The sequence below is a fragment of the Dioscorea cayenensis genome, chromosome 2 (genome assembly GCF_009730915.1).
Source record: "Dioscorea cayenensis subsp. rotundata cultivar TDr96_F1 chromosome 2, TDr96_F1_v2_PseudoChromosome.rev07_lg8_w22 25.fasta, whole genome shotgun sequence".
In the NCBI taxonomy this organism is placed as follows: domain Eukaryota; kingdom Viridiplantae; phylum Streptophyta; class Magnoliopsida; order Dioscoreales; family Dioscoreaceae; genus Dioscorea; species Dioscorea cayenensis.
The window spans coordinates 12,249,655-12,271,519 of NC_052472.1; the positions used below are offsets into that span (position 1 = coordinate 12,249,655).

Consider the following 21,865-nt stretch of genomic DNA (forward strand, 5'->3'; position numbering starts at 1 on the left):
CTAGGGTTTACAAAGTCCAAGTACCCACTAGGGGGTTTAGCTCTCCATAGAGCACAATATAATATACAATGAAATCGAAAGTAAAAAAAAGTGTTCTATAAGAAAACCCCCCTCGGTAGTCATGTCGATGGTCTTGTGGAGTAGCTAAGTCTTCTCCAAAGGTCCCCTTGTCCGGCCTAGGGCACACCTCCCTGTATCGGTACCGACGAAAGCACCCCCAATAGCATTCTTCCAATTGAAGCGCGGTGTTGAATCCTTAGAACCACTCCAAAGACGTGCCAAAAGCCTCTCTAAACCTTAGGCGAAGGCCTCTCTAAAGATTGATGAAAGTTGGAGAAAAGGGGAAAAGAAGATCCCAAGAATCAGGCTGAATCGCGGCTTAAATAGGGCTGGAATCGGGAATCCACACTCCCCTATAGATTTTTCCAACGGGCTTGTGGAATTTCCACACGGGAATGGGGAATTTCCACATGCCAGTGTGGATTCTCTGGATCCTGTTTTTTGCCAGCTGTGAATAGTAACTGCTACAATACTTGCTACATTGTTTTGCTACAGTACATGCTGCAATACTCGGCTAAAACACTCCTAATTCCACACTTTTCATAGAGGTAACATAAACAAGAACACGTTTATGCTGTAGATTGCACGTCTTTTTCAATCAAAAACTTCATTGGCGGAGGTCTTGTTATCAATGCACAAGTCAGACTTTGTGTCCTCCAACTTATTGTAGTGACTTGAATGCATGGAGGTTGGCCCATATTCATGTATCTTGGAGTCCCATTTGTGTCTTCATGTTTGTTCCTTCCAAGATTCCACCAAATAATGTGTTTACGATCTACTTTTGGCTTATTTTCTCAATACTTTGCTTCATAACCAAATATCCGCAAAAGGACACAAATACACATGTATTAGCGCTTAAACCTGCTAAAAGTAATGCGCAACATAAGGAAAGAACACTTCGCATTCTTATCACACAAGCACTTATTAAACTTCCCCACACTTAAGCTTTTGCTTGTCCTCAAGCAAAAATAACACATTGAAGCATAAAAGACAAAAATATTGAAAGTGCTCGGCTTTAGGTTCACCAAAGCATGCAAGGAGAGCATTCTAAAAGTAAGGGAAATTTCAACACTAAATACGAAAAATCAATGCTCTTGATAAAAACTCGAATAAAAAAGGACAATAAACATGAAATCGTGTAAATGTGTATAAACTCACTGAATTAAACCCAAAGTATTCTCCTCAAAGTTCTAAGTATAAGGGACTTATTTATGTATAAAACATAACAAAGTAAAATGATGGTAGTAGTTTCACAGATCCTCTAAGGTAGCCCTTTCCCAAGTGGCCACTATGGTGGATTTCACACATTTGAGGTGGTAGCTCTTTCTATATGGGGTGGTAGCTTTCACTCATCCCATGAGATAGCTCTTTCTCTCATTAGGGCATAACTAGTATATGACTTATGTGAGTAGCTTTATATTTCATAGGTGGTAGCTCTTTCCACCGAAAATGCACAACTAAACAATAAATCTATTTCATTATTATTATTTTCTTTTCTTTTTCCTATTTTTTTAGCCAAAAAAACACAAAAAACAAAACTAATTAGTCCCATAAACAACGAACTTGAGTTTCCAAAAGAGTTTCATGAGTGAGTAGTGCAACAAGTATCAACCGGGCAAAAATTCTTAGAAATTCAAGAAGAAACTAGAGCATGAAAAAATCAATGTTAAAATTCTCCTAAACTCGAGAATACAATCATTGCAACTAAGGTAAACCACCATTGGCTATGTGAACATGTATGTCAATAAAAATTTATATAAAGAACATGTGCAATGTGAACTCCCCCCCACACTTAAGATGTACATTTCCCTCAATGTACACATGCAAGCACAATAGAAAGTAAATCAATCAAGTATATATGTGGGAGTGGCAATTGAAATAATACTCCCCTAACTCCTAGTGTTGCGTTTGATGGAGATAAATCCTTGGGAGTAAAGTTCCAACAGGCTGGTGTCCATGACTAGTCCTCATTTCCCATACTGATAAAACGATCTGCGTGTATACACAAGGGGGTTCAATGAATATAACTCGAGACATACATAAAAGATAAACTCAAAAGGAAGATCCTTTCTGAGTGTACAAGTCTAAAATAAAATGCATAAGGTAAAGAAGAAAAATGTATCAAGTGTCGGTGTCATCCGGTATCGGCTCTGTTGCTACCGCTGGATAGTTGAAAGGTGCCAGTGGATTAGGTGATGGTGAGGCTAGTGGGGCCGGAGGTTTCCTCGGTCTCCTGATGAAAGGCGAGGACGCATCTTGCTCTAATAGCTACAATATGGTGTCAAGACTTGCCATCATCCTCGCGTACTGCGCAACCTGTACATCTCGAACCTCCTTGATCTCGGTCCGAAGCTCACACACAGCACTCGCGAGCCTCTCAGATCGATCATGGGCTCGAGAAAGAGTAGAAATATGTACCTGGTGCCAGAGTGTCTCCTGTATTGTAAGGGGTGCTCCTGTCTCCATTGGTGTTTGCTGAGGCTCGGGAACCTGTCATGAAGCCTCCGCTGCATTCCTTTCACCCTTAATGGTCTCTGGGCAGCCATAGCTAGATTGTATGCTCTAGGCCGAACTCTACACACTAATCTCATTATCCTAATCGTCTCAAGTCTAAGAGGGAAGGGAACGACTGTTTTTTCGGCACCTCTAATAGCGTCCAACAGAATGAGTCTAGTGACGTAGGGGCCAGCGAATAAAACTCCCACTCTCGCAAACTGGCCCTAATGTCTCAAGAAGTCTGCCACTATATGCCCAAGGTGAATCGGCACATTTCAGACCATGGAATATAAATAGATTAAGTCTGCCGGCTCAAAACGGTTGTGTTGTCACCTCGGCTAGTCATAGACCTACTGAAGACGGAGTGTAAATATCTGTAGCTCAGCCAGGATAAGCCTGAGGCCTTAGACACTCCCGGTTCATACTGTCCCTGTCCACATAAAGCTCGGTATGCTTGCTGTGGGGTCAAGGTGCCAGGGTAATCCGTCGGCAAGCATCCATACTCCTTTGTATCTGTGTATGTCTCATCATTCAAGCCCATACGAACTGAGAACTCAGTGACACATGTAAAACTGATGTCCAAATGCTCAGAACTATATAGCACCAATGGTGTCGAATCTCCCATATGGCTGATTAAACTCGTAGGATACCAGCAGTTCCAGGGTCAATGCGCGGATAGCTGGCTCTCGAATAGACAATAATCTCCTCCAGCTTCCCACTGCTATCATCTCATCAATATCATCGTTTAACTCATCACCCCACTGAATCTCTCTCAGCACACTTAAATCCACAAAGCTAGACTGTCCAAGACTGAGTCCCGATAACCTCTCAAATCGAGCCTAATGCTCGGGATTCGAGAATTCAATGTGTGCTAGCTCAGGTAGAGTCTCCCTAGGACATTTACCCTCTTGCTTCTTTGAACACGGTGCCGTATGTGCAATAATTGATGAAGAAACGATCAAAGAAGCTTAAGAAATAGTACTGCAGAATTCCACACGGTCGTGTGGAAATTCTCCACGCTAGTGTGGATCTGCGGGGCGTGAAAATGGCACGGCCGCATGTCAATATTCCCAAAATACAACTTAAAACCACATCTAAACTCTTTCTAAACAAGAATAAGCCATTCTAGAGTGAAAATCGCATCACATTATAACTTTTAATCCAATAAAAAAATAGAAATGGTGAATAAGAGAGGCGGTAAAATGTTTATCGATGAAATGAGTATGAAAGCTTCGATATCGGGGTGGAAATTGAATAAAAACCCTCTAACCAAGCAATGCGAGGTCGGGGAACTGATTAAGAATACTCTTCGAGTGATTGAAGGTGTAATGGAGAAAAATCTCAAAGAGATTTTAAAGAAAAATTCGCATCTCTTGGAATTCTACGCATCCACACAGGCGTGTGGAAATTAACCACGCCCGTGTGACGCTACAAGAAAGACTCACAGGGGTGAATGCATGCCCATGTGTTCTCTCAGGAAAACACTTAATGCCCTCTGGACGCAACTACATGGGCGTCCGAAATTTACCCACGCCCGTGCACCCGACCCACAGGGGCAGACCGTCCCTATATCTTTTCTGTCCAACCCCAGACAACTCTAAGTGTTTCACACGCACATGTGAAAATTGCATACCGGCGTGGACTTGTACAGGGCCAGCTCACAGGGGCACTCGTATGCCCCTGTGTCTTCTCGGGATAAAAGAGAGCTCCTCTGCAGAGATACACACGGGTGTGCGAAACTTACCCACTTTCGTGTGTTTATCACAGGGTCATCTATAGAGTCGAGTCCACGCCCCTGTGTCTTCTAAGGAAAAATCTCTAAATCACTGCAGGAAGACACACGCCCATGCGGAAATTACCAATGGGCGTGTGAATCTCACAAGGTCCTTCACTGGGGCCGAGTCCACGACCCTGTGCCTTCTCTGATAAGCTCTCAGTAGAGACCCACGGGCGTGTGGAAATTCCACACGCCCGTGCGTTATCTCTGGATGCCTTTGAAAACTCTGCAGGTTCTGCAGAAAATTCTTGAACATATGAAAACATTCAGAGCCAGCTTTAATCATGCAAATACACTAGAGAAAAACACACGACATGCTCAAACGACCAAAAACTTCACCATACTCATTTAAACACGCTTGTGCACCAAAGATCCACGAGAAAATCACAGCAATAGCATCTCAAAATCAGGACACCAACACTCAAAACCTTATTCATGTAAACACTAAACTAAAAACTAGAAAAACTGTAAAGACTTGGGTTGCCTCCCAAGAAGCGCTTGTTTAACTTTACTAAGCTTGATGTACCTTATCTTTCTTTACGGGGGCTCATAGATGAAGGTTTCCCTCTTACCCATGACTTGGAAGCATGATGAACATAACCTCTTGAAGGGAGAGGAGTTGTCGAGTTGTTTCCACTTGAGGGCTTGTCACCCTTGTTCCTTTCATGCACATTCCCAACAGCCTTTGGGCATTTCTTGTGGTGTCTTCTCGCTTGCTTCATCTTCTAGAGCATATTTTTCACGATCCCCGGAGTAGGTAGTACTCTCTCCTCTAGACCAAGCATCATCAACTCCTTGTTCTCCTCATCTTGGTCTAGCAATCCCTCGTATGGGTCCGGATTCAACATTTCTTTCACATATTCATCAATTAGTTCATCAGTAGTGTCAAGAAAATATAAAGTATCATCAAAGTCAAGAGAATATCGTATGGATTTGGCGAGGTGGTATGTGAGCTTGTCATCTCCAACCCTCAGTGTCAACTCCCCGCCGTCCATGTCGATCAATGCCTTGGAAGTGCACAAGAATGGCCTCCCAAGTATCAATTGAATATCTGTATCCTCATCGACATCTAACACTATGAAGTCTATAGGAAATATGTACTTGTCCACATTAACAAGCACATCTTCAATGATGCCTCTCAGATGTCTTACTGTTTAGTCCACCAATTGCAAACTCATCCGAGTGGGCCTAGGCTCTCCCAAGCATAATTTCTGAAAGAACGAGTATGACATGACGTTGATACTGGCCCCTGAGTCCGCCAATGCCATCTCTTCAACAAAATTTGTAATGTTGCACGGGATAATGAAGCTTCCTAGGTGTTTCTTCTTGTTCGGCATATTCTTTTGCAAAACCGCCGAGCAAGATGCATCTAAGATCACTGAGCACTCTCTTCCAATTTCCTCTTGTTGGTCAAAAGATCTTTCAAGAACTTAGCATACCGAGGCATTTTAGATAATGCTTCCACAAAAGGAATGTTGATGTGTAATTGGTTGAATATACCCAAGAACTTCTTGTATTGCTCATCATTTTGGTCGTTCGTCAATCATGAAGGATAAGGAATTCTAGGCTTGTAAGGTGGGGATGCCACCTCCTTTTCTTTATTAACTCTTTCCTCAATCTCCATGACCTCTTTTGCCTCAACAATGGTCTTCTCACTAGGAAGTTTGCCCTCCATCTCACGACCACTTCTCAAAGTGATCATCTTTACATGTTCGCGTGGGTTGGTTTCAGTATTATTAGGCAAACTACCTTGTGGTCTCTCTGATAAAGACTTTGCAATTTGCCCCACTTGTTTGTGTGGTTGCAAAGTGTAGCCTCGACCAATTGGAATCGTGTATCTGATGATTGCATTCCATTGGTAGCTGTTAAATCCCATTTCTTCAATTAATTACCGGGCTTCTCTGGGGATCTTGCTACCTAAGGTACCTCACGCCAGTGCATCAAGTTACTGTCTTGTACTTGGGTTTAAACTATTGTAAAAAGTCTGAATGATCATCCATTCTAGAAACCGATGTTGAAAACATTTTCACAGGAGTTCCTTGAACCTTTCCCATGCCTCGAATAGAGACTCCAATTCCGTTTGCACAAAGGACGAGATCTCATTTCCTAAGCTTTGCAGATTTTCTGTTAGGAAAATAACAGGCAAGGAAAGCTTCTACCATCTTTTCCCATGTAGTGATCGATGCTCTAGGTAATGAGTGTAGCCACTGCTTCTCTCTCACCTTTATGGAAAATGGGAAGGCTCTCAACTTGATGGTATCATCCGTAACACCATTGATCTTGAGCATATCACACATTTCTAAGAAATTCTGTATGTGACTATTTGGATCCTCATCGGCCAAACCATTGAACTGTGCGGACTAGTGTAATATGTTGATGAATGCCGATTTTAGTTTAAAATTTTGTGCTAGATTGTATCCACAATACTAACAGTCTGGCGTAATCAGAGAGTGTTCTCTGTTGTTAATTCGATACTGCCATATTGTCAGATCCTTCAACTTTCACTTCAGCTAGATTCGACAGTTCTAGTATAGGTTCTTTCCTCCTTCTTCTGAGTGTACGTTCAAGTTCAGGAACATCTTCAAACAATGTCAAAGGGTTCCCTCAGGTCATAACCTGGAGCTGCACCAAAATAAAGAAAACAAAATTAGAATGATGATAGAACAAGAAGATATGAAATAGCATGAATGAATAGCTAAGATAGCAAAGTGCAAAGTATCTGTAAATGCCTACTCCCCGGCAACGGCAATAAAAACTGGACAACGCCCCTTGTGTGTGACACGCAAGTGCACGGGTTTGTCGAGTAATAAATCCTAGGTGAGTGGGGTATCGTATCCATAGGGAGTAGGGAGTAAAAATACATAAATTGCTACTTAACCACGTGAAAGTGAACAATGATAGTATTGATAAAATGTAATCTCAACAAAGATAAAAAAACAAGAATGAGAGGCACAAGTAAGTAAGAGGTAAGGCAATTGATAGAAGTGGGGTACTCGGACAATGCTCCCCCTAGGATTAATGTTTCAAATGCAAGACCAACTATTATACTTCCTAACCAATGTTCAATGAGTCGTGGAAATCCTTAAGCACACGGTCCCAAATCTAAGGTCAACCATGACTAACTATACACTCTGTCCCGGTGGGGAAATCGCTCAGTCTCAACACCTCATGCTGTGTAAATGACAAGTTCCCCTTGCTTATATCCCGCAAGTGCACGGGCTTGTCGAAGTAATAATCCCGGGTGAGCGGGATCGAATCCACAGGGAGTTAGGAGTAAAAATACGTAATTTGATTCTTAGCTATGTGGAAGATCAATTGTGATAAGTGTGAAATTGATTCAATTCTCAACAATAAAATCAACAAGTGAAAGAGCAAAAGTAAGAAGAGGGTAAGGCAATCGATAAAGATGGGATACTCAGATAATGCTTCACCTAGGATAATCGCTTCAAGTGCAAGAACTCTCTATTATGCTTCCTAATCAATGCAATGGTGAGTCGTGGAAATCCTTACATACATAGTCCCAAATCTAAGGTCAACTATACCTAACTCTATACATGTCCCGGAGGAGAAATCGAATAATCTCAACACCTCGCACTCGCATAGAGTTGCAATGAACTCTAGGGATTCCAAGTGATAAATCTCTTCCTAAATATAGACCTAACCCATTGGTCCAGGCGGAAGGTCCCTAGCCACAATTAAGCCCTAGATACTAAGATCCTCTCAACGCTTCACTCCATTGCACGAGCAACTATGCCCCAGCGGAGGTTCATCCCTTAGACCACTCACTCTATTATGGCTGCAAAGAACTCAAGGAACGGAGGTAGAATCTATCACGCCGGAGGGGAAAAGGGACGCTCCTATACCTCTCGACTCACCCTCTCAACCCTCTCCAACCTAGCTTTGTCTAACGCTCGTGGTGTGTCACTCACTCACAAGGTTACCAACAAGAACTCTCAACCCTAGTGTCACTCTAGGGGAAATGTTCATACAATCAAGCATTCAAGGTTGGAACTCATAATAAACATCAATTTATTGAAAGCATAATAAAGAAGTTCAATGAAACGAACACATCCTAGGGTTCACAATCATCCAAGTACCCACTAGGGGTTTAGCTCTCCATGGAGCTTAATACAATCAAAGAAATCGAATGTAAAAGCAATGAATCCATAAAGAAACCCCCTCGATGGTCGTGTCGATGGTCTTGTGGAGAGTCCTCTACTCGTCGTCCAAAGATTCCTTCGTTCGGTATAAATACGACTCGATCGAAGCTCCCCTACCAACCTTCTTCCTAATGGAATCACGATGTTGGAGCCGTAGAACTTGTCCAAAACCTTGGCCAATACCCCTCGAAACCCAAGCCGAGTCCTCTCACAAGTTGGGGAAAAGATGGAGAAAAGAATACCAAAATTGGGGCTGAAATCGGCTTTAAATAGGGGCTGGAATCGGGCGATCGCAGGCGTGTATGATGTCACACGCCCCATGGAATTTCCACAGGCGTGGATAATTTCCACATGCCCGTGTGGATTCTCTGTTCTCGATTTCTCGGCCGGGCTGCTACGATGACTTGCTACAATGTTTTTCCCCTACGGTGACACCTGCGATGACTATGCCGGAAATACTCCACGAATTCCATACTTTCATTGGGAGTAGCATAAGCGGCACACGCTTTACGTCGTGAATCACTTGCCTCTTCAATGATGTGCACGTTGGTGGATCTCTTGTTCTTATATGCATAAATCAGAATGTTCGAGTGTAACTGCCTTTGTGCCCCTCCAAATGAATGTGCTCACTAGAATATGAGGAGGTTGGCACACACTCTAGCATCTCACACGTGACCTATGTCTTCGCGTTTGAACCTTAGCAAGATCTCCTCCAAAATAGGTGCATTATGATCCACATTGGCCTATTTCCTTCATACTCGGCCTCACAACCCTACTTGCATAAAAGTAACATAAAAACACACATATTAATGTAAAAACCTGAGAAAAGTAATGCTCAACATAAGGAATGAACGCTTCACATTCATATCGCACAAGCACTTATCAGTAAAGTTGCATGGAGTTTGAGGAAATCCAAGTGATAAACCCTCTTCATATGTATAGACCTAACCCTTTGGTCCATGAGAAAGGCCCCTAGTCACATTTAAGCCTTTGACACAAGAGTCACTTCAATGCTTCACTCTATTACTCACGCAACTAAGCCCTAGTGGAGTTCATCCTTTATAACTTCACTCTATTGTGACAGTAAAGAACTCAAGGAAATGGAGGTAGGATAAATCACACCAGAGGGGAAAGGGGACACTCCACTACCTCTCTACTCACCCTCTCAAGCCTCTCTAATCAAGCAATGTCTAACCCTCATAGTGTGTCACTCATCTACAACGGTTACCAAGATGGACTCTCAACCCTAGTGTCACTCTAAGGGATAAATCATTCAACAAGCATTCAAGATTAGAACTCAATTGAAACATAAATTAAGGAAAGCATAATAAAAGATTAATGAAACAATAACATCCTAGGGTTTACAAAATCCAAGTACCCATTAGGGGGTTTAGCTCTCCATGGAGCACAATACAATCAACGATGAAATCGAAAGTAAAAACAAGTGTTCCATAAGAAAACTCCCTCGGTAGTCATGTCGATGGTCTTGTGGAGTAGCCAAGTGACAACGCCCATTGCGTATATCCAGCAAGTGCACGGGTTTGTCGAGTAATAAAATCCAAGGTGAGCTGGTATCGTACCCACAGAGAGTATGGAGTAAAAATACAGAAATTATTTCTTAACCAAGTGAAGATGAATAATGATTGTGTTAACAATATGTAATATAAACAAGAATAAAAGATACAAAAGAGAGAAAAGCACAAGTTAGTGAAAGATAAGGCAATCGATATAAATGAGGTATTCGGATATTGTTCCTCCTTAGACAATCGTTTCAAGTGCAAAACTGACTATTATGCCTCCCAACTAATGCATTAATGAGTCTTGGAAATCCTTCAATACATGGTTCCAAATCTAAGGTCAACCGTGACTAACTTTATACCATGTCCCGGAGGAGAAATCTAACAATCTCAACACCTCGCACTCGGATTGAATAGCATGGATTTCTAGGGATTCAAATTGATAAACCCTGTCCCTAGTAATAGACCTAACCCTTTGGTCCAGATGAGAGGCCCCTAGTTACAATTAAGCCCTAGGTGCTAAAATCACTTCAACGCTCCACTTTATTACCTCTGCAATTAAGCCCTAGCGGAAGGTCATCCCTTAGCTATTTACTCTACTATAACCACAAAGAGATCAAGGAAATGGATGTAGAATAAATCACAATGGAGGGGAAAGGGGACTCTCCGCTACCTCTCGACCCTCTCCAAACTAGATTTGTCTAACCCTCGTGGTGTGTCACTCACTTACAAGGGTTACTAATATAACTCTCAACCCTATTGTCACTCTAATAGAGGACTCAATCAATCAAGTATTCAAGATTGGAACTCGAATAAAACATCAATTAATGAACGCATAATAGAAGGTTTAATGAAACATATACATCCTAGGGTTTACCAATCCAAGTACCCTCTAGGGGGTTTAGCTCTCCATGGAGATAGTTACAATCAACAATGACATCGAATGTAAAAACAAGTAATCCATAGAAAACCCCCGGATAGTCATGATGATGGTCTTGTGGAGAAGCTTCGTCTCCTCCAAAGGTCCCCTTGTCCGGCCTAGGACACACCTCGCCGAATCGGTGCCGCCGAAAGCTCTCCCAATAACCTTCCTCCAAGTGGAGCGTGATGTCAGAGTCAAAAAACCTCTTCAAAAACCTTCCAATACCTCTCAAAATCATAGTCACAGCCCCCTCTCATGTTTGGGAAAGAATGAAGAAAAAGAATCCTCAAATCGTGGCTGAATTGCGGCTTAAATAGGGCTGGAATCGGGTATCCACACATCCATGTGGATCTGCCACACGGGCCTGTGGAATTTTTGCACGGGCATGGATAATTTCCACACACCCGTGTGAATTCTCTGGAATTCTCTTTTTCAGACGGCTGTGAAAAGTACCTGCTACAGTAATTTGCTACACCATTTCCTACAGTACCTTGCTATAATACCAGTGCGAAACACTCCTGAATCCATGTTTTCATCGCGGTAACGTCAATGACCAAAAAACCTCTTCAATATCTGGCCTTATTGGTGATGATCTTGCTATCAATTCACAAGCCAGGTGACACGACCGAATATGCTTGTAAACCGCAAGTGCACGGGTGTCAAAGTAATAAATCCCAGGTGAGTGGGGTATCGTATCCACAGGGAGTAGGGAATAAAAACACTTAAATTGTTTCTTAACTAAGTGAAAGATGAATAGTGATATGTGTGACAAGATGTGAAATAATAAAAGTAAAAGAACAAGAAAGGGACCACAAGTAAAGGAGAAGGTAAGGCAATTGATATAAATGGGGTACCCGAATATTGTTCCTCCTAGGACAATCGTTTCAAGTGCAAGAACCCTCTATTATACTTTCTAACTGATGCAATAATGAGTTGTGGAGATCCGTAAATATATGGTCCTAAATCTATGGACAACCATGCCTAACTCTGTACATGTCACGGAGGAGAAATTGAATAACCTCTTAACATCGCACTCGTATAGAATTGCAATGAGTTCTAGGGATTCCAAGTGATAAATCGTTTTCCTAGATGTAGACCTAACTCTTTGGTCAAGTGGAAGGTCCATAGCCATAATTAAGCCGTAGATGCTAAAATCACTTCAACGCTTGACTCTGTTGCACCCGCAACTAAACCCCAGCGGAAGGTCATCCTTTGGACCATTTGCTCTACTATGACCGCAAAGAACTTAAGGAAAAGAAGGTAGAATAAATCAAACTGGAGGGGAAAGGGGACACTCCGCTACCTCTCGACTCACCCTCTCAACCCTCTCCAATCTATCTTCGTCTAACTCTCGTGGTGTGTCACTCACTCAGAAGGGTTACCAAGAAGTACTCTCAACCCTAGTGTCACTCTAAGGGAGTATTCATACAATCAAGCATTCAAGCTTGGAACTCAAATAAAACATCAATTAATTGAAAGCATAATAAAGAGGTTCATTGAAATGAATACATCCTAGGGTTCACAAATACCCAAGTACCCACTTGTGGGTGTAGCTCTCCGTGGAGCTAATTACAATCAATGAAATCAAATGTAAAAGCAAAGAATCCATAGAAAACCCCCTCGATAGTAGTGGTGATGGTCTTGTGGAGAGTCCTCTACTCGTCTAAGGGTCCCTTTATCCGACCTAGGATACACCTCGCCTGATCGGTGTCGACGAAAGCTCTCCCACTAACCTTCATCCAAATAGAGCATGATTTCGGAGCCGCAGAACCTCTCCCAATCCCTAGCATATACCTCTCAAAACCCTAGCCGCCGCCCTCTCTCAAGTTGGGGAAAAGATGGAAAAAAGAATCATGAAATCAGCCTTAAATAGGGATGGAATCGGGAATCCACACACCCATATGGGTGCCCGTGTGGATTTTCTATTTTCATCCTTCTTCAGCCGGCTGTGAATAGTACCTGCTAAAGTGTTTTGGTACAGTGTTTGTTATAGTGCCCTGCTACGATATCGGCCTGAAACACTCCTGAATCCATGCTTTCATCGAGGTAACGTAAACAGGCACATGTTTATGTCATAGATCGCTTTTCTTCTTCAATAACATACATGTTGGTTGAGATCTTACTATACATGCACAAGCTAGAATGCTTGAATGTGACTACCCTTGTGTCCCTCCAAATGGTTGTGCTAACTTGAATACGAGGAGGTTGACACAAATTCCAGCATTTCGAACCCGACTTATGTCTTCGCGTTTGAACCTTCTCAAGATTTCCTCCAAATGGTGCATTTAAGATCCACATTGGCTTCTTTCAATAATACTCGGCCTCACAACCTTATCTTCATGAAAGTAACATAAATACACACATATTAGCGTTAAAACCCGGTAAAAGTAATGCTCATCATAAGGAAAGAACACTTCGCATTCTTATCACACAAGCAATTATCACGAGGATACTCGAATGTGACTGTCTTTGTGCCCCTCCAAACCATTGTGCTAGCTTGAATACATGGAGGTTGGCACACATTCCCGCATCTTGAACTTGACTTATGTCTTCGTGTTTGACCCTTCTCAAGATTTTCTCCAAATAGTGCGTTCAAGATCTACATTGGTTTCTTTCTTTAGCATTCGGCTTCACAACCCTATATGCATGAAAGTAACACAAATGCACAAGTATTAGCGCTAAACCCTAATAAAAGTAATGCTCATTACAAGTAAAGAACACTTCATATTCTTATCACACAAGCACTTATAAAAGTCCCCACACTTAAGCTTTTGCTTGTCCTCAAGCGAAAATTGAAACATTGAAGAATAGAAGAAGGAAATATTCCAAGTGTTTGGCTTTAGGTTCACCAAATCATACAACAGAGCATTCTACAAGTAAGTGAAATTTCAACATTAAATACGTAAAATCAATGCTCTAGCTAAGCAGTTGAATAAAAAATGACAATAAATCCGAAATTGTGTAAGTGTGTGTGCAAACTTACTCAAGTCAACCCAAAGTATACTCCTTAAAGTTCTAAGTATAAAGGACTTATTTATATACACAAAGTAACACAAATTAAAAAAATGGTAGTAGCTTCACACAATCTCTAAGGTAGCCCTTTCCAAAGCGGCCGCAAAGGTGGCTTTCACGCTTTCGAGGAGATAGCTCTTTCTACCAGGGTGGTAGATTTCACTTATCCTATGAGATAGCTCTTTCTCTCATTGGGGCATAACTAGTATCCGACTTATGAGAGAAGCTTCATACTTCATAGGTGGTAGCTCTTTCCATCCAACAATCACAAGTAAACAATAAAACTATTTTGTTCTTCCTTTTTCCATTTTTTTTTTAGTTAACAAAAGAAATAACTATAATAACTAGTCCCTTCAACAACAAACTTGAATGGTGCTGGTGGATCAGGTAATAGTGGAGTCCGTTATCACAAAACGAACGATGAGGCGATGTTTCACTAAAAAATCTGCTATAGCGTGTCAAAACGTGCCATGAATTCGAGGTGGTTCATGGCCTGTGTATCGCGAACCTCAACCACATCCTATTATAGTATCCCTACAGCACTCTTGAGCCTCTCAAATCGATCATGGGGGTTTGTGCGCTAGAGGGGCTGCCTCTGTCTGATCTCGCTAGGGCTGTAACTCTAAAGCTAGCTGAGACCCTTCTGCTACGGCTCCCTCGGACACAAATGGCTCTGGTGGGGGCATGTTCAGCACATAAACACCGTTCGAATATTTCTTGATCATACCTAGGAGCCTCATTGTCTCTAACATGATTGGTGCTGGTACAATCCTCTTCTCGGCACCCCTGATCGTATTTTGTAGGCCCATCCGCAGGATGAGTCTAGTGATCTATGGGCCTGAGAAAATAACACCAAGCCATGGATATTGTCCCTGATGCTTCAGATATTCTGCTAGAATATATCCCACATGAATCGGCTCACTCCGCACCATGAAGTACAAATATAGAAGTTCTTGCTTGCTAAGGACTATCGTGCTGTCGCCGCGACCGTTCACTGATCTACTTAGAATGGCGTCAATAGTTAGTTGGTAGCCCATTATACTCCTCCATCTTAGTAAACTCCTCATCATATAACCCAAGTTTAATGGATAACTACGCGATGCTCATACTATGATATTGTCCAAAAGCCATGAACTGAATGGCGCCCACGCTATCAAAATGAGCATAAGAGCAGTCAAACTCAAATGAGCCAAGCACCTCTAATGTGAGTAGACGGATAGCAAGGTCACCAATAATCAACAGCTTGCACCAACTACCAGCCGATAGCAACTCCACAACCTCATCGGCCATGCTATGTGCTAACTTTACCTTCCTAAGTGAGCTCACATCCGGTATCCGCGTCTGACCGAACTTAAGCTTCGCCAACCGCTCAAATGGAGCTTGATGTTCAGGAAAAGCAAATTCCATGCTTTCCAGCTCAGGTGTAGGCTCTCTAAGATGCTTACCAAATTCTTTCTTTGATCTAGGGGCCATACCTGCATATATTGGAAGGAAAATTGATCAAATTTACTCATAACATAATGTGAGTGAATTCCTACGAATTTTTGCCCGATTCACACTTGTTGCACTACTCACTCTTTAAACTCTTTTCGAAACTCAAGTTTGATGTTAAACGGACTAGTTATAGTTGTTTCTTTTGTTAATTTTAAAAAAAATGTTTCATTATTTAGTTGTGCTTGTTAGGTTGAAAGAGCTACCACCTATGAAGTATGAAGCTACTCTCATAAGTCGGATACTAGTTATGCCCTAATGAGAGAAAGAGCAATCTCATGGGATGAGTGAAAGCTACTACACTTGTAGAGGGTGAATTGTTGGGCTTAAGACCACCTTGAAATGGTTCACCCAAATTGTTCAGTTCACACACATCTCCAACAGTCTTGGAGCATTTTTGATTGCGTCTCCTAGCCCTCTTCAATCTCCGGAGCGCCTTCTTCAAGATCCCTGGGGTAGATGGTACTTCTTCCATCAAACCAAGCATCATGATCTCTTCATTCTCCTCCTCTTGGTCAAACAAGCCTTCTTATGGATCTAGATTGAACATCTCCTGTATGTAGTCATCAATAATCTCATCAGTAGCATCTAGAAAGTATAAAGTATCATCGAAATCATGAGAATGCCGCATGGCTTCAACAAGGCGGTATGTGAGTGATTGCTTCCCCGCAAGTGTACGGGATCACCAAGTAATACCTCATGTGAAGACACGAGGATCATATTCCACGGGGCTAAGGATCTCCTATTACTCCTTCTTGAGCTATTATCTAGCCTAAGATCTCAAGTGATGGATTTTACTCTACTAAATGTAATTAAAGCTAAAACGATATTTGCCAATAAATTAGAGAGAACAAGCAATGAGCAAGCAAGAGAATCAATTAAATGTAAAGGCCTATGGATGTGGATCCCCTTTAGGGGTTATCATGCAACATGGATGATGATCTAAAGATGCAAGGGTAAAATGGACCATGAGATTCCAAGATTAGAACAAACCTAATCTCTCGATGATTGAACCCTAATCCCATACGAACATAGATAGGAATTTCTCCCAAATCCATATCCCTACGATTGCATTAAGTACGAGGAAATCTCATTTAGGAGTAAACCTACTCTTCTTCGGATTAAACCTACATGGAGGGCTACCAAACACCCGATTTCTGGGCGTGATGATACAAGTATCCCCTTTCTAATCAATTCATGATCTAATACATGCGAGCAAGTCACATCTACATGCATCACTCATAAAAGAGCTACGGATTTCTCCTTAGTGTAGCACTTAGCATGAAAAAAATGGATTAAATCTCAAAATTACCCAAACATGGAATTATTTGTTATCATCCAACATACATGCTAAAACCCCCCAAGGTTCATGATAAGTGCTTGTGCGATATGAATGCGAAGCGTTCTTTCCTTATGTTGAGCATTACCTTTCTCGGGTTTTTACCCTAATATGTGTGTTTTTATGTTACTTTTATGCGGGTAGGGTTGTGAGGCCGAGTATGAAGGAAAGAAGCCAATCTGGATCATAATGCACCGATTTTGGAGGAAATCTTGATAAGGTTCAAACGCGAAGACATAGGTCGGGGTGAGATGCTAAAGTGTGTGCCAACCTCCTCGTATCTGAGTTAGCACAACCATTTGGAGGGGCACAAGGGCAGTCACACTCGAGCATTCTGACTTGTGCACACAGAACAAGATCTCCACCAACTTGTCCGTCATTAAAGAAGCGAAGCGATCCACGACGTGAACGTGTGGCCGTTTGCGTCACCTCGATGAAAGTATGGACTCGGGAAGTATTTTAGGCTAGGTACTGTTGCAGAACATCGTGGTAAAGTACTATAGTAGCACTGTTCACAGTCGGCCGAGAAAACAAGAATTCAGAGAATCCACACGCGCGTGTGTAAAATCCACAGGCCCGTGCGGTCGCCTGATTCCAGCCTTATTTAAAGCCGATTCAGCCCGATTTCAGCATTCTTTTCTCCATCTTTTCCCCAACTTGAGAAAGGATTTTGGCTAGGGTTTTGAGAGGTATTGACTAAAGGTTTGGAGACGTTCTACGGATCCGACATCGTCATTCCTTAGGAAGAAGGTTGGTAGGGGAGCTTCCGTCGAGGCGTATCCTATACTGGACAAGGGAATCCTTGGACGACGAGTAGAGGACTTTCCACAAGACAATCGACATGACTATCGAGGGGATTTCTCTATGGATTCATTGCTTTTACATTCTATTTCTTTGATTGTACTTAGCTCCATGGAGAGCTAAACCCCTAGTGGGTACTTGGGTATTTGTAAACCCTAGGATGTATTTGTTTCATTGAATCTCTTTATTATGCTTTCAATTAATTGATGTTTGTTGTGAGTTCCAACCTTGAATGCTTGATTGTATGAACATTTCCCCTAGAGTGACACTAGGATTGAGAGTTCTTATTGGTAACCTTGTGAGTAGTGACACACCATGAGTGTTAGACAAAGCTATGTTGGAGAGGGTTGAGAGGGTGAGTCAAGAGGTACATGAGCGTCCCCTTTCCCCTCCGACGTGATAGATTCTACCTCCATTCCTCGAGTTCTTTGCGGCCATAATAGAGTGAATGGTCTAAGGGATGACCCTCTGCTGGTGCTTAGTTGCGCGTGCAACGGAGTGAAGCGTTGAGGTGATCTTAGTATCTAGGGCTCAATTGTGGTTAGGGACCTTCCACCTGGACCAAAGGATTAGGTCTATAATTAGGAAGAGATTTATCACTTGGAATCCCTAGAGCTAATTGCAACTCTATACGAGTGCGAGGTGTTGAGATTGCTCGATTTCTCCTGCGGGACATGTATAGAGGTAGGCATAGTTGACCTTAGATTTGGGACTATGTATTTAAGGATTTCCATGACTCACCATTGCATTGATTTGGAAGCATAATAGAGGGTTCTTGCACTTGAAACGATTGTCCTAGGTGTAGCATTATCCGAGTACCCCATCTTTATCTATTGCCTTACCTCCTCCTTTACTTGTGCTCTCTTACTTGTTGCTTTTAATTTTGAGAATTGAATCATTGTCACACTTATCACTACTGATCTTTTACATAACTAAGAAACGGATTAAGTGTTTTTATTCCCTACTCCCTGTGGATTCGATACCCGCTCATCCGGGATTATTACTTCGACAAACCCGTGCACTTACGGGATATACGTAAGGGGACCTTGTCAGTTCACCAACACCCCGTGACCTTGGGGGCCTAGTTTGTCATCATCCCACAACAAGCAATACAAACAAGCAAAACATGAAACAAAAGCATAAATGACACTCCCTAGATGAAATGGTGGAGGAGGAGGTGAAGAATGTGTCGAATGACGCTTTCCCCGCCAAAGGAGTGCCCAATGACGTTTCCTCTAGCCTTGGGTCTCCTTCCTTCAAATCGTGGTAGATCTCCCCTTGAATGAAGTTGCCTTCTTGCCTTGAGAGTCTTGGACCTTGGGCTTGGATGATCTTCTAGCTTCCTTGCCCTTCTTCTCCTCCCCAAGGTCGCCACAAGCCTCTCAAGTGTCTCCCAAAATATGCCCAGCAAAAAGTCTGACCAAAAAGTTCCTTTTCTGCCCTAAAAGTTAGTATATATACCCTCCGGGTCATATGCGTCGTATGGGAGTCGTATGAGGGTCGTATAGCACTCAAAAACCATAGATTCCCATTCCATCTAGGGTGCATACGGCCTTCATACGGCCCCATATACTGGGTAGTATGGAAATCTGGGCAGACACTCTGAATCATTCCGCTGCTACAGTGCATATGGCCCCCATACTGGGTAGTATGGGGGTAGTATGAAATTCCTGTTTTCTTCTCTTTTTGCCCAAATGATATCTTCTTGTTCTCCATGGCTTCCTTATGCCCTACAAAGCAAATAGTAGACTATCAAGCACAAAACAGGCATCAAACCTCACAAAATACATGCAAAGTGAATACGCTATATACATGAAGACATCTATATTTAGACACTTATCAGTGAACTTGTCATCTCCAACTCTCAAAGTTAGCTCTCCGCCGTCCATATCAATCAATGCCTTGGAAGTTCGCAAAAGCGGCCTCCCAAGTATCAAGGGTACATCCGCATCCTCATCGACGTCTAGCACTACGAAGTTAATAGAAAAAATGTACTTGTCCACCTTAACAAGCACGTCCTCGATAATGCCTCTCGGATGTCTCACCGTTCGGTCCACTAGTTGCATAGTCGTCAGAGTAGGTCTAGGCTCGCCCAAGCCTAGCTTTTGAAAGAAGGTGTATGCAATGACATTGATGCATCCCCTGAATCTGCCAATGCCATTTCTTTGCCTAGATTACCGATATTACACAGAATGACGAAGCTCCTCGGGTCTTTCTTCTTGTCCGGCATGTTCTTTTGCAAGACCGCAGAGCAAGACGCATCTAAGATCACTGAAGCACTCTCCTCCAACTTCCTCTTATTGGTCAACAAGTCCTTCAAGAATTTGGCATACTTAGGTATTTGGGCCAATGCTTTCACAAAAGGAATATTGATGTGGAGTTGCTTGAACAAAATTAGGAACTTCTTGTACTGTTCATCCACTTGGTTATTCTTCAATCTAGAGGGATAAGGGATCCTTGGCTTGAAAGGTGGAGGTGCCACCTCCTTCTCTTTGCTTGTTCCCTCTTCAACCTCTATAACCTCGGGTGCGTGTTCATTTGACTACTCACTCGGAAGCCTACCATCGACCTCACGACCACTTCTCAAAGTGATTGCCTTCACATGCTCTTTAGCGTTGGTCTCGGTATTGCTCGGAAAACTTCCATGTGGCCTTCCCGATAAGGACTTCACAATCTGCCCCACTTGATTTTCAAGATTATGTAAGGAGGCATTATGGTTGCGAAGTGTAGCCTCAACTAATTCAAACCTTGTATTTGACGATTGCACAAACCTAGTTAAGGCCTTTTCCAAATCGGTCATTCGGGTCTCCAAACCTAAAACTTTGTTTTCCACATTTGGGCATTGTTGTTTGAAACCCGGTGGCCCCATGGCCTTTTGTGGACCTTGGTTGCTCCACGAGAAATTGGGATGATTCTTCCAACCCGTATTGTAGGTGTTGTTATATGGGTTCCCTTGAGTCCTCATGCTATTACCTACAAAATCGATGTTCTCAACCGAAGATGCATCACCAATAGATATCGGGCAATCGGAGGGAGCATGTCCTCCACCACACCTGGTGTAAGTAATCACGGCTGCTACTCTGTTCGAAGTTAGAAGATCTAACTTCTTACTCAGTGATTCCACTTGAGCCACCAACAAAGTCACTGCATATATCTCATGGTGATCGGCCACCTTTTTCTTCTCCCTGAGATTGCATTGGTAGCTGTTTAACCACATTTCTTTAATTAATTAACGAGCTTCACTAGGGTTCTTGCTACCTAAGGTACCTCCTACTGCCGTATCCAATAGTTGCCTTGTACTCGGAATCAAACTATTATAAAAGGTCTAAATAATCATCCACTCCGGGAATCCGTATTGCGGGCATTTTCTCAGGAGCTCCTTGAACCTTTCCCACATCTCAAATAAAGACTCCAATTCCAATTGTACAAAGGATGAAATCTCATTCCTAAGCTTTCCAGATTTTCTGGGAGGGAAATAACAGCCAAGAAAAGCTTCTAGCATCCCCTCCGATGTGGTAATTAATGCTCTAGGTAATGAGTGTAGTCACTAGTTCGCTTTCCCTTTCAAGGAAAATTGGAAGGCCCTCAACTTGATGGCATCATTCGTTACCCCATTTATCTTCATCATATCACACAACTCGAGAAAGTTCTCTATATGACTGTTTGGATCCTCATCGGCCAAACCATTGAACTGCATGGATTGCTGCAACATATGGATGAATACCGGCTTCAGCTCAAAGTTCTGAGTTGTAATCGGGGGACGCACAATGCTAGATTGTGTCCCCAATACTGAAGGTCTGGCATAATCAGATAAGTGTACGTTAAAGCTCGGGATCTCCTTCAATCAGTATGGAGCTATTCCCATGGGTCATAACCTGGAGCTGCATCAAAACAAAGGAAACAAAAATCAGAACGATGATAGAATAAGAAAATATGAAATAGAATGAATAAATGAATAGCTAAGAAAAATAAAGTGCAAAGTATCTTTAAACGCCTACTCCCCGGCAACGGCGCCAAAAACTTAACAAGTCCGAATATGCTTGTACACCGCAAATGCAAGGGTGTCGAAGTAATAATCCCAAATGAGTTGGTATTGTATCCGTAGAGAGTAGGGAATAAAGACACTTAAATTGTTTCTTACATAATGTGGAAGATAAATAGTGATATGTGTGACAAGATTTAATTCTCAAGTGTAAAAAAAACAAGAAATAGACCACAAGTAATGGAGAAGGTAAGGTAATCGATTAAGATGGGGTACCCGGGTATTGTTCCGCCTAGGACAATCGTTTC

The 21,865-nt window shown here is 42.3% G+C and overlaps 2 non-coding genes across 2 annotated transcripts; both read left to right on the forward strand.

Annotated features, from left to right (window-relative positions):
* The first annotated feature begins 6,339 nt into the window (after nt 1-6,339).
* On the forward strand, nt 6,340-6,446 carry LOC120281491. The gene has a single exon (XR_005542636.1). It is a non-coding gene; the product is annotated as a small nucleolar RNA R71 (small nucleolar RNA).
* A 14,476-nt stretch (nt 6,447-20,922) lies between these two features.
* Nucleotides 20,923-21,029, forward strand: LOC120280997. The gene has a single exon (XR_005542472.1). It is a non-coding gene; the product is annotated as a small nucleolar RNA R71 (small nucleolar RNA).
* Nucleotides 21,030-21,865: the final 836 nt, after the last annotated feature.